Source organism: Pagrus major, chromosome 14, assembly GCF_040436345.1.
Source record: "Pagrus major chromosome 14, Pma_NU_1.0".
Taxonomy (NCBI): domain Eukaryota; kingdom Metazoa; phylum Chordata; class Actinopteri; order Spariformes; family Sparidae; genus Pagrus; species Pagrus major.
This window is the reverse complement of record NC_133228.1, coordinates 579,679-593,480: the sequence shown is the minus strand read 5'-3', so window position 1 is coordinate 593,480 and position 13,802 is coordinate 579,679.

The following is a 13,802-nucleotide window of genomic DNA, read 5'->3' as shown; positions in this document are numbered from 1 at the left end:
CGAGAAATAAAGAGCTAAATCCTCAAAAAAAAAAAAAAAAAAAAAAATTCATGGGGGCTAAGTCCCGTTGTGGAGTTTGACGTGCTGCGAATAGCATACAGCACTAGCGGAAGGGCATCAGGCCATTTTAGCCCTGTTTTCATCATAGTCTTTGTTAATGGTGGAGTTCATTCTCTCCACTTGACCTGAGCTCTGTGGGTGATAGGGAACATGCAATCTCCACTGGATCCCCAGTATTGATGCAAGACTAATTTTTGCAACAAAAGCAGGGCCCCTATCACTATTTAGTCTCATAGTTACCTATAAATGCGGGATAAGCTCTTTTATCAAACATTCTACAACTGTTCATGCATCTTCTTTTCTTCTTTTCTTGATGGATACGCTTCCTCCCATTTGGAAAACATATCAGTGATTACAAGCAAGTATTTCTACCCTTGGCAACTAGGCATATGTACAAAATCAATCTGCATATTTACAAAAGGACCTGAATGCAGCGGCAAATGGTTATGGCTGATGGTATTACCTGCTTTACCTACATGTGTAGGCCCGTGTGCAACGCAGGGTAAAACATGAAGGAGAGAGCGGGGGCAGACCGGCCAGCCATCAGGGTGGAGCCACAAGCCAGACTCCTGTTGAGAACAACCTTTCCTGATCCATGTCTTTTTCTCCTCACCGTCAGCACGGTTTTGTGACACAGTGACATCATCAAAAGAGGGGAGAACAGGAAGTTCAGGAGGTTGAACTGAAGTACATTGATGTGCCACAGAGGATGAGGAAACGGCTGCCTGTTTGGCTGCGGCATCTGAAAAACAAATACAAATAAGAAAATATCAAAAATATATTCTAGTTCATATAGCTCTAGCTGTGATGTTCACATTTGTTAAACTGGAGTGCCCTTACACCAGGAGGGACTTTCACAGCAATCTTGTCTTTCTGTTGGTCAAAAAACTGTTTAAGCATTCTATAGATCTCTTGCTTCAACAGAATAACAATTTTTAATTACTATTTTATGGCATGCACATAAACCACTTTTATCACGTACACACTATCTTAAACCACCTGGGAGGTAAAACTGTTTATTTGGTTTTTAACTATTGGGTCACTAAGAAAAATTAACAGGACAGTTTAATACTGACTGAAACTCTCCACCTGTTCTGAAATTAATTGGTTAGTCTCTTGTAAAAAAGACTGTAAAATAACTTTTTCAAATATGAATATGTAATATATATAATATATAATAATATGTTCAAGTTTCTATTTCAATAATAAATCCCCTTTGGGTTAATTTTCTGTGAACTGTTTAATCTCTGTGTGATGTAAAATAATGAGCAGATCAGAGGAAACTGTCAGTTTATTGTTTTGTTTATTGACCTGATGATTTTATAACAGATCAGTAACACATGTTTGTGAATCAGTTTAAACTTGAGTTTAGGAAAGATCCAGACGGTTCAGTTCTTCATGTTTTTATTGTTCAAATTTACACAAAACAGAAAAATGTCAGTGACTAATAACGATACTAAAGAAGTACAAACAATGAGTTAGTGTTGGTTATTGAGTTAAAGTACTGATTAATGACAAAAGTATTCAGCTAACTGATCTAAGATTGCAGGAAATAGTATAAATGATCTCTGGTTACGCCATTGGTTTAGTATAGGTGATGTCAGGAACAGTCATCAGGGCTGGTGTGGCCAGGGCTGTTTGGCATACTGGATGGTGTCGAGTGCAGCTACGATGTCAGAGTTTTTGGCCAGAAGGTGTCGTGTCACCGGAGCTCGGGTGAGTCCACTCCTCATCAGAGTCTCTACTCACCTGAAGATGACACAGTCCCAGTCTGGTTACCTACTGGTTTGTACTGGCTCATACTAAGTAACAGATGGTTATTCTAGTCTCACATAGACCTAAGTCAGTATCAGACCAGTCTAATGTGAGTCTGATTCAACATCTGTGATTACACGATAACGTACTGGCATTCTACTGACACTTTTTTTCTATATGATATTTTAACTCACTATACTTTGATGTTTCTATCGTTCGATTTAGATTTAGACTCAAAGATTTTTATGTTTTTTAACCGAGTATACTAAACTACGACATTTTTATGACTTCTTATGCCATTTACCATACAACTGACCTTTGACCCCTCTATGGCACCACCCTCACTGTTGCCTCTGTCCATCTCCACATTATCCTCCTCCAGTGCAAAAAGGGGTGTGACACACTGCCTGTCCACCTCAAAAGATCCTGCATGAAGGACAACACTCAAGAGGAACGGGAAGCTGAAGTCAAAAGGGCAAAAGAGTCGCAGAGAGAGTGGACCAGGGTTGGCAGATGCTGGGAATACGAGACATTATGTCCTCCTTGGTTCCAGATAAGGCTTGCCAATCACTGGTCGAACACATGAAAATACATTTTGTCCAGGTGAAGGAAGCTGAACTGCTGCTGGTGAGTAAAGAGAAATTGTAGACTTGGTGTTTAGGCATTCTGTGGAGAAAGTTAGTTGAAATATTTAATCTAGTCTAGATACTTTTTGTGTTAGTTGTTGTGAGACCATTGAAGTAAAGTAGCTATCAAGTGAGTTTCTGCCAAGCCAGGTGTGTTGAATAGGCTTGTGTTGAATGAGGAGCAAAGGACTCTTTGTGCTCAGTGAAGAAGAGGAGACACCGCAGGTTGCAGAGGGGAGGTTAGTTATGCTTATGATTTATTTGACATTTAAGCTGACTCTTTTTTGATGTGTCAAATCTACATTTCCTATATGAACCTGTGATGCATGTCAGCTCTCAGAGGAAGGAGGAGTCCTGGTCTGAGCACCGGGGTCTGCTGGAGGAGGCCACAGAATGGATCGAGGAAGCTTGCCGTAAGCTGCAAAGTAGCGAGCAGTTATCGGAGAAGCACATGACGATTTACCGGTACTTCTGCATGGCGACCCTGATGATTACGCACTGGAAATCGGAACACACAGCTGTGGATTTCAAGGTAAGCGTGCGCTTATTCTTATGTTGGCTCAGTTTCCCTGCAACTTTGACTCCCGTACATTGAAAGTTGTTTGTGTCCTTGCCTACAAAAATAATCCCCCATCACAGGTGACTGACTGGAACGACAGACAGGTGGGCGTCGGTGCTGGGGTGTTGCTCCAGTTCAAGGAAAGACACAGTGGTAATCAGTGCAGAAGAGGATAGGGTGAGTTGAGTGTTTTTATTTTAACATTAAAGTCAAAAAAACATTTCCACAAGATGGCAGACTTGAAAAACCAGCTTGGCATTTCCTTTCCCACCGACAGTGGTTTGATGCCTACTTCACGGGCATCAGGCCGCTCTGCCTGAAGAGGCAAGCTCAAGCGCAGGGTGACAAGGGCTGCTTTTTCGTTGGTAATGTAACCGTAATTACTGTACACTTTATATTTTGGGTTATTTTTATATATTATTATAATTTATATATGTATATTATGTATATTATTTGTATTACTTAAGTTACTGATAAAGACATTAATATTATTTTTATATATTATTATTATTAATATATTATTGTTACATTATTTCATTGTCATTTGCAGCACTTTCATTTGGATGTTTTGATGTACAGAGTTTGGATTGATTGCTTCATGCATGCTTTTGTTTTGGTGGGCGCAGGTATGTGGGTGACGGTGTTGCTCCGCCTTGTTGATGAAGGTAGAAGTTGTTGTATGTGAACCCCGACATTGAGGTCAGAGATGAGTTGTACTGTTCTGCCGTTTTGGTGATCATTAAAAGAAGACTGAGAACGAGAAGTGTAGCCCGCTATTTATCCACAGCCAAGAGAGACTGGAGTACGCTACCAGACAAGAAAAGAGGGTTACAGAGTGGTGGCAGCGGTGTTTTTTTCTTCGGTGTTTCTCCCCCCCCTCCCTCGTCTTCGTCTTAATTAGCCAAGGCTATCAACTAGCTTGCTGCCGGCGGGACTCATTGGAAAGCGACTGCAGTCTACCGGTGCTCTCTGTGAGTTTGTTTCTGTTTTATATGGACAGTTGAACATTTTTACGGACAGTTGCTCGAAGGACAAGCAGGCCAAAGTTTTTTTTCGCCGCAGTTTCAGTTGGACAGTGCTCTACATCATGTCGCTGCAGTCATTAGCGGATAACGTTGAGGACAACGTGTCTCTCCCTGATAATGATGGCGCAGGCAGCGCGACCCAACAAGATACAACAAAGGCAGTGGTTCACTACAGAGTGGAGCTACCGCCATACTTTCACGGAGATGGTAAGGACAAGGAAAGTTTTTCACTGTGGAAAACCAGACTAGAGCTTGCAGTTAAAGCCTGTGCAGATGGACAGCAGCTAGATATTGCCACTATACTGCCCACCCGCCTTAGTGGAGATGCTCTGGCTTACTGGCTGTCATTATCACCAGAAATACAGCAGGACTATGATGAATGTGCAGCTAAACTGAATGATGTTTTTGGGAGGAAAGAATTTTTGCTTCACTTTCAGACTTTTGTAAATGCCAGGCCACGCTTGCCTAAGGAACCTTTAGAGGTTTATGCTGCAGAAATTACAAGACTGGTTCTGGAAGCATTCCCTAACTATGGCACACCTGCTATTACAATGGAACGCTTCAGGAGATTTGTTGCTGGTTTAGACCCCATTCTTCAGGCTAAATGTCATGAGCATGGCGCTGCTACGCTGGAGGATGCCTTACAGGTTGCATGCAAATGGGAACGTGCACAGGAAGCTCTGAAACTTCTTCCCCCTCCTGCTTCTCCATATGCAACCACCCAGTATACGGCTCCTTCTGCCTCACCAGGTGAGCCACTCTTAGCTATGGTTTCTACTAAACGTGGAACATCTCCCTCAGATTCTTCCGCTGCACTTATGGAGGCTGTCAGACAGCTCTCAAAGGATGTGCATGAACTCAGGCTTGAAGTCACTCAGCTGGGACAAGACCATGGCCACTATGCTAGTCACCGTGCTCCCCATGCTGTATACTCCAAACACAAGTACGACCCTCCTGATGAACCGAGGGGTGAGCGCGGCAGAGAAAGATATCACCCCTCTCCATCTGTGTCTCCTGACAGAGGGGTCTACTACTCTGCAGCTCGCCATCAGAGATCCAGCAGGTCACACAGTGATTATCTCCATCCCAAATACTCTCCTGGTCATGGTAACAGGCGATACTCACCCACTCCACCATCTTCTCCACATCATCGCCGTGACCATTATTCCACCAGCAGTCAGGATCGCTTCAGGCACCACAGCCCTGACGGGCGCCGCCCTCTCGACCACCTTGATGCAAGATACCCACACCAAAATGACTCCTACAGACGCACCTCCTACTCTCCCCCACATGAGTCAGCCAAACCCAGGTATGAGGCACACCACACCCCCTCTACTAGGGAAAGACAACCACCATACAAGGAGAGGAGCCATCATGTGAGCTTTAAAGGACACCCCACTGACCAGGGAAACGAATGGTAGCAGATCCTGAGGGCCAAGTGTCTGCTGCTACTGCTGGTGAGGCCCCACAACACATGCTAACACCTTCACACAGAAAGCCCACAAGCTATGTAATGACTGTCATTGAGAACATCGCTAGTAAGGTTTACCTAGACTCAGGTTCGGACATTTCACTGATTAGTGAGGACTTTAGGATGTCTATCCCATCTCTAAGAACGAAAGCTATGCAACGTTCTGAGCTTTTCCCTAGGGCAGTGACTGGTGACTATTTGGACATTTTAGGCACACTCCCTATTACCATCAGGCTAGGTAGTGAGGTTTTCACCCACACTGTTCAAGTAGTCAGAAACATCACGCAACCAGTGATCTTAGGTTGGGACTTCCTACTTGCACACCATGCAGTTTTGGATTTGAGGGAAGGCATTTTTAAAGTAGGGAGTCGTACTAGCGTCCCTCTTCTGTGTGCTACGGAGACTGCTCCACTGAACTGTAATACTGTCACTTTATCCCCTGTTGTAGTCCCTGCCATGTCACAGATGACTATTTTAGCTAAGGTTCAGTCCACTATTGGTATGTCAGATCTCGAAACAGACTACACAGGTATCCTAGAGCCAGGTCCACTTAGTTTTCAAGGCCTGTTAGCTGCACGCACACTTGCTCCTGTACAAGCAGGGCTCACTTATGTCAGAGTAATGAACCCCACTACTACTGACCTCCATGTTCCAAGTGAAACTAGGCTAGGAGACTTTCACCCACTAGGCAATAGTGAGCACGACTACTCTATAGTGGAAGCGGACGTAGCCACAGTTACGACAACAGCAGAACCCTCCCCTCAGCATAGGTTACCAGATGTTGACCTCAGTCAGGCAGCCCTTACTGATGAACAGAGACAAAAGCTTGAAGCTTTACTGCTGACTTACAGTGTTGTTTTTAGTGCTCACGACCAAGACTATGGACGCACTAACATAGTAAGACACAGAATAGACACAGCAGATGCCTCCCCCATTAGACAGAGAGCATACAGAACCTCACCCAACATCAGAGCAGAGATAAACAGGCAGGTCCAGCAGCTCCTTGCCCAAGACATCATTGAGGACAGTTGCAGCCCCTGGTCTTCCCCTGTTGTTCTCGTGAGGAAAAAAGATGGCAGCTACAGATTTTGCATCGATTATCGAAAGCTGAATGCAGCCACCATCAAAGACTCATATCCCCTGCCACACCCTGCAGATGCCCTTGATAGCCTATCAGGCGCATGCTGGTTCAGCACAATGGACTTATCGAGTGGGTATTGGCAGGTTGAGCTTGAGCCACAGGACAGAGAGAAAACAGCATTCAGCACTGGCAGTGCTCTCTACCAGTTCAAGGTTATGCCTATGGGATTGACCAATGCCCCACCGACATTTCAAAGGTTGATGGAGCTGGTGCTCCATGGCCTGCACTGGAAAGAATGCTTGATTTACCTGGATGATGTTCTTGTGTTCAGCCGCTCTTTTTCAGATCACCTACAGAGCCTGGAAGAGATCTTCAGCAGGTTTCGCTCAGCTGGTCTCAAGCTGAAAGCCAGAAAGTGCCAGCTAGCACGAACACAAGTAACCTTTCTTGGACATGTTGTCTCCAACCATGGACTCCAACCAGATGCAAGGAACCTTGAAAAGGTGCGTGGATGGCCTACACCCAGAACAACCACGGAGGTGAGAGCTTTCATTGGACTGTGCTCCTACTACCGTAGGTTTGTCAAGAACTTCTCTGTTATCGCCACTCCACTACACGCTCTCACACAAAAGGGAGCAATTTTCAAATGGACTGTTGAATGTGAAGATGCTTTTCAGTCACTGAAACATGCTCTCACTCATCCACCGATCATGGCACACCCCATCTTCACACAGCCTTTCTTGTTGTACACAGATGCTTCACAGGATGGCATTGGCTCTGTGCTAGCTCAACGCAAAGACAACAAAGAACATGTTATTGCCTATGCTAGCCACACACTCAGACCTCCTGAGAGAAAATGGTCTACCTTTGACCGTGAACTTTGGGCAGTTGTTTGGTCTGTGAGACATTTTAAGCACTTTCTCTCTGGCAGCTCATTCACAGTGATCACGGATCATAAGCCCCTTCTGAGTCTGAGGAAAGCTCCGGTGGATAATGACCCCACTGGCAGACGCAGTAGGTGGATACTTGAGCTGGATGTGTATGACTACAACCTGCTCTACCGTGAAGGTAAACAACATGCCAACGCGGATGCCATGTCCAGGCGCCCCAACTCTGAGACCCACAACAAAGCTGTTCAGTGTGTCATCTCCACCATCACCTCCAGGCATGACGACACGACCTCAGGTATGCCTGACATCAGCCACACACTGTCAGTTGACTTTGAAAGGTTGCGGGAACAACAAAAGGAGGATGGATGTCTCAGTACGGTCATTGCATGGCTAGAGGACAGTGCTCCTAGACTACCAATAGGGAGACTCAAACATTCCTCCCCCATACTGAGAAAACTCTGGCATGAATACCCCAAATTGATCATTCGACATGGAATACTCTGCAGGAAAGTCAAACAAAGCTCTCACACACCTGCAAACTTTCAAGTTGTTCTGCCTGCAGCTCTCATTCCCACAGCTTTGTCAGGTTTGCATGGCAATCAGTTCAGCGGTCATTTGAGTGCAGAACGCACGCTGCAAAGAGCAAGACGCATGTATTATTGGCCATACATGACTCGAGATATTCACAAATTTGGTGCTGAGTGCTTGCCATGTCAAACTCGGGGTTCCCCGACTCCACATGAAAGAGCCCCGCTACAGCCAATCCATGCAGAGAGGCCATTTCAGAAGATTGCTGCAGACATCACTGAACTACCTGTCACTACACAAGGAAACAGATATGTTTTGGTAGTGATGGACTACTTTACACGTCATGTTAATCTGTTCTCAATGAAAGACCAGCGTGCTACTACTGTGGCAAAGTGTATTTTTGAGGACTATATCAGACAACACGGTGTGCCAGAGTCCATTCACACTGATCAAGGCCGCCAGTTTGAATCAGACCTCATCAAACATCTTTGCAACTTGTTGGGAATCCAAAAAACACGCACATCACCGTACCACGCCCAGTCAGATGGTATGGTGGAGAGACTGAACAGGACGCTCAAAGATCAGCTCGCCAAGTATATCTCACAGAGTGGTGGTGAATGGGACCAGTACCTGCCACAGTGTGAACTTGCCTACAACTCAAGTGTTCACTCAAGTACTGGATTTTCCCCTTTCTTCCTTGTACATGGGAGAGAACCACACCTGCCGCTGGATGTCATGCTAAACTGTAGTCCTGCAGTGACCTCTTCTACACCAGGTACACCAGCAGCTTATGCGCAGGACCTCACCACACGTTTGTCACATGCTTTCAGGGATGCAGCCCAAAACTCTGCTGCAGCCAAACAGCATCAAAAGACTCAATATGACAAGAAAGTTGTGTTTCACCCTCATCAGCCAGGAGACCTTGTTCTCCTGGATGACCCAGCACAAAGGATGAATAAACTTGCTCCCAGATGGAAGGGTCCGTTTGTGGTCCTGAAAAGGATGAGCAGAGGCGGACACCCAGGCGTCACCTATGAGATCACGGATCCTGGGAATGCACGCTCACGGATATGGACTGTTCACCATAACAGACTAAAGGCCTACAGAGGGACCTTGCCGGCCACCCGAGTTGGCAGCCTGTCACCCTCAGTGCCAGCTGACAGGGGCATGTCAGTGACATCAGCTTCTCCTCCTCTTACTGCCCTGTCAGGGGCCCTGCCTTTTCGCCCTCCCACTCCCCCACATGTACCTGCCCCTGTCAATACTGCTCCTCTGCCCAGTGCTCCACCGTCCCCTCATCCCCCCAGTCTGTCCCCCCCTTCCCACTCTTCAGCCACGGGCCACACAGATGGACTTTGCCCACCTCCTCAGGGGCCCCTGCTAGTCACATCCCGGTGTGGACGCCAGGTTAGGCCACCGCTCAAGTACAGAGACTTTGTTACATAAGGTGGTTGGTTGGACTTTGACAGACCCTTACATGTTGTGTTTCCTGTTGTTTGGGTGCTGTGATTTTGTATTGTACGGTTGTTTACACCTGACTGTTATTGGAGTATATATCAGGTCAATGCCTTATTTCTGCCTGCTCGTTTGTAATTTTTTTTTAATATATTTATTTTTTTTGACAGACGGTGTTTAAGGTGTTGCTCAGTGCTGAGAGTGCTGAGGCTAACAGTGTGAGTAAGGATATTTAGCTACTGGATTGTTTGTGATTGTTGACTTCATAATGTCATGTGTTTACATTACACTGTTCTCTTAGAGGTTGGTTGAAATGAGGACATTTCTACTTGTGGCAAGGGAAGACTGTAACCGTAATTACTGTACACTTTATATTTTGGGTTATTTTTATATATTATTATAATTTATATATGTATATTATGTATATTATTTGTATTACTTAAGTTACTGATAAAGACATTAATATTATTTTTATATATTATTATTATTAATATATTATTGTTACATTATTTCATTGTCATTTGCAGCACTTTCATTTGGATGTTTTGATGTACAGAGTTTGGATTGATTGCTTCATGCATGCTTTTGTTTTGGTGGGCGCAGGTATGTGGGTGACGGTGTTGCTCCGCCTTGTTGATGAAGGTAGAAGTTGTTGTATGTGAACCCCGACATTGAGGTCAGAGATGAGTTGTACTGTTCTGCCGTTTTGGTGATCATTAAAAGAAGACTGAGAACGAGAAGTGTAGCCCGCTATTTATCCACAGCCAAGAGAGACTGGAGTACGCTACCAGACAAGAAAAGAGGGTTACAGTAAGAAGGGAGGTCCCGTGGCCGATGCCAGGTCCAACTTGGACCACCTCTGGAATCAGTGAGTGTACTTTACATTTCTTAAACCGGGTTGAGGCAATTTCACGTCAGACAAGGCATATTGCAACCATTGAACATCAACAACTCTGACTTAAAACTTCCTTTTCTCTCCCTCTCTCTGTTTTCCTTTTCCCCCTCTCTTCTACGACACAGCTGTAAGAAAATCAGGGAAATCTGCTGTCTGGTACATGCCAGGCCACGGGGACGTCCTCCAGAGATCAAAGGTAAACATTGCCAGTTTCGGTGCTGTAGCAACTCATAATGTAATAATGGCTAATAATGTAATAATGGCTCATAATGTAATAATTTAAATGTAATAAAAGTTCATAATGTAATAATCGGCTCATAATGTAATGAAATCACGGACGTATAATGTAATAAGGGCTTTGCGCATAATGTAATAATGTAATAACTTATTACATTAAGAGCCTTATTGATACCGCTCATAATGTAATAACAGCTCATAATGTAATAATAGCTCATGTAGTGAGAAAAGTGTTGCATTATCATCATTTTACCTCTCAGATAAAGCTGCAAGTAAAGCAAAAGGCATGGGCTTCAGTGCATTAGTAAACTAAATTAGTGAAACCAAGTATTTAATAGTAATTGCATTCTGACATTTTATTGATGTATAAAGTTGAGCCACTAGGTGGCACCCATGAGAGTTATTTTGGGCCTTTGAGAATGCCGTGCTCACTTCTACTGTGACTATTGCGGGTAAGCAGCACTATTTGTGACCTTTTAAAGTTCAATTAATATCTTTGTTAAACCAAGCCATCCACCTTATCTGTTTAAATATTCTGTGTATTAAGATGTTTGTTGGGATAATGTTGTATGCTTTAGCTAGCGGCTAGGCTCCATCACCTATATTATTTATATTTTTCGTGTGTCAACACAAAATGTTTTCAGCCATTTTTGTAGTATAAAGAGCCAAAAGTCTGGGATAGGCGGATTGGTCGGGCCAAGCCAGGTATTGGTGGGCATACACCTTATCATGAAGCAAGTTTTCTCTGCTCTACCTTTTCAGTCTGCCATCTGCCATCAACCAGCAACACTTAGAGGTACATCAAGGACCTTTGAAGCAGAGGGTGCTTCTTTATAATACTGGCTCTGATGCTGTCCCTGACTCTGACCCATGGGCGTAGGTTTCTATATAGATGGTCGTGACATGTCACAACCAATGTTCGAGGATTGCAAAATAGTCACTACCAATATTTGTCTGCTGCTGAGCCAGTAGTAACGTTAGTGAGTGGTAGTAGTGAGCATCTTCCAAACTGTGTCCGCTACTTGAAATGGATAAGAGGAAGAAACAGCTGAGAAACAGCGATTAAAAAGTTGAAGTCTCTGGAGGTGGAGGCTGCTAAATGTGCGAAGTTGACGGAGCTTTTTGGTGCCGGGACCAGTGACACCGACCCGCCAGCAGCCACAGGTGCTGCCGCGCCGGGAGACGAGGGAGGAGGACCTGACGATGATGAGCGAGTGGAGGCAGACAGGGTCAGTACCGTCAGCCTGGGGCTGGCTCGGCTAAATGTTTGAGACACGTCCAAAACAAAGTAAAAAAACGTTTTTACATTGAATGTGATGCGACCTCACTAACTGCATACTGATGAACGCAGCTGCCGCTAATGCTAACGTAGCTGCCGCTAATGCTAACGTAGCTGCCGCTAATGCTAACGCAGCTCCTCAGGGACTGAAGTCGTTATTTTCTAACTTTGACAATCTAACATGTGGCAGCACATCAGCCCAGAGTTAAAGGGCTGTGACTGTTGGTAGTTGTGGTTGATTTTGTTCAAATACGTCGAATTGTGATATTATGGGTTATTATTGTTCAGATGATTTAGCTAAGCTAGCTAACAGATGCTAACGTCAGCGGTCTCTTGTTGCCATAGCAACAGTAAACATTCACGTGGCCTGATGAGCTGTAAACAGAGATACAAAACACAAGTAAACCTGTAGCAAATAATAAATTTAATTTGCAATATTTACCATTGAATTTATTGTAATCTTTCAATTCATTTATTGTTTACTGAGGTGATAACTATCTAATAGGTATAATTTGTGTGTAAATGTGTTACTTTTACTGTAGTTTTCAAATGGCTGTGTATAGTGTTAGTGTATAGTCTTGAGCATTTTCAGGTCACAAAGATCTGGCTTTTTTGCATTGGGAAACACTAGTAAAGTGTCCTAATGAAAACACGACAAAGCCATTTGACTACCTTGTTCATAAATGATGGTGTCAGGACTTTTTTTTATGACACACACACTTTCATTGATAGGAATACTTGGTTTTGAGGAATGACCTCTATTTTGAGCATGTGACATGCTTTTGCAGGTCATCAACAAGGTTTTGCAGTTTGTACTAATTGTTTTGAGAAATGCACCAACTGTTGTGCAAATGTAAGTAATGATGTGAGAAAAACTCCACCCCGTCTCTGGTTTTGGGTTCTTCCCGTTAGTCTCGTCCCACCCCTGGTCATAACATAACTTCTGTTGTGATTTGACACTATAATGAACAAAGATTGATTGGTTGATTGCTATAGCTGTCAGTTTTAGTCCTTGAGTTCATAGCTACGTGCTTTATTTGTTAACTGCTATCAAGGAATATGACTCTCCTTTGTAGTATGTGTGAGAAAGGACGCCACGAGACTTTGTGGACTTCTTCGTGGTGTCCGCTGATAATATAGTGGGCTGGTCTGGACAGAAAATGCCAGAGCTGAATTTTATGTCCCAGTCCACCCCTAGGTAATGTCACTACCAAAGCTAGAGACCAAACCTACGCCCTTGCTCTGACCACCATTCAAACCCTGACTCTGACCATCACTCTGACCCCAACAATGACCCTCATGGTGATTCCATGTGATGTCTTTCATGGTGACTCATGTGATGTCCCTTATGGTGACCCCAGTGATGTCCCACATGGTGACCCCAACGCCGTCCGTCACACTGACCCTGATATTGTTCCTTCTGCATGTCCTACAGTGCCAAAACATATCTTTCATGCTGACCCTGACACTCCCTTCATTGCTAGCCCTAATTTGCCTTTGCGCGTACTGTCACCCATTATCCAGTATTGCCCGTTGATGGATATGACAATGCTGGGCACCTTCAACAGAGTTTCCAACTTGTTCAGAGAGCTAACACTGCCATTCCTATCAAGAATTTTATATTCGGGATTCTTTGGTGGAATGTTTAAATATTGTGATGGATGAAGACTGCTGCAGTAGGGTTAAGTGTGCTGCAAGTATTTGTAGGTTATATAAATCAGCTGGAATAGTAATAGTGGCCTTGCATCCAACATCAGGCAGCTCTTCAGCCAAAATGCCAGGTGGATTACAGCATGTTTGTGATTCGACACATATCCTTTGGATGGATCCATATTAAAGACATTCATTGGTGCCAGTCCGACATCACAACTACCTGATGGCGACATGTACTTTTCTTTTCTTGCAGTTCTCCATCTGTGAAAGTCCCACCTGAGGACCAAT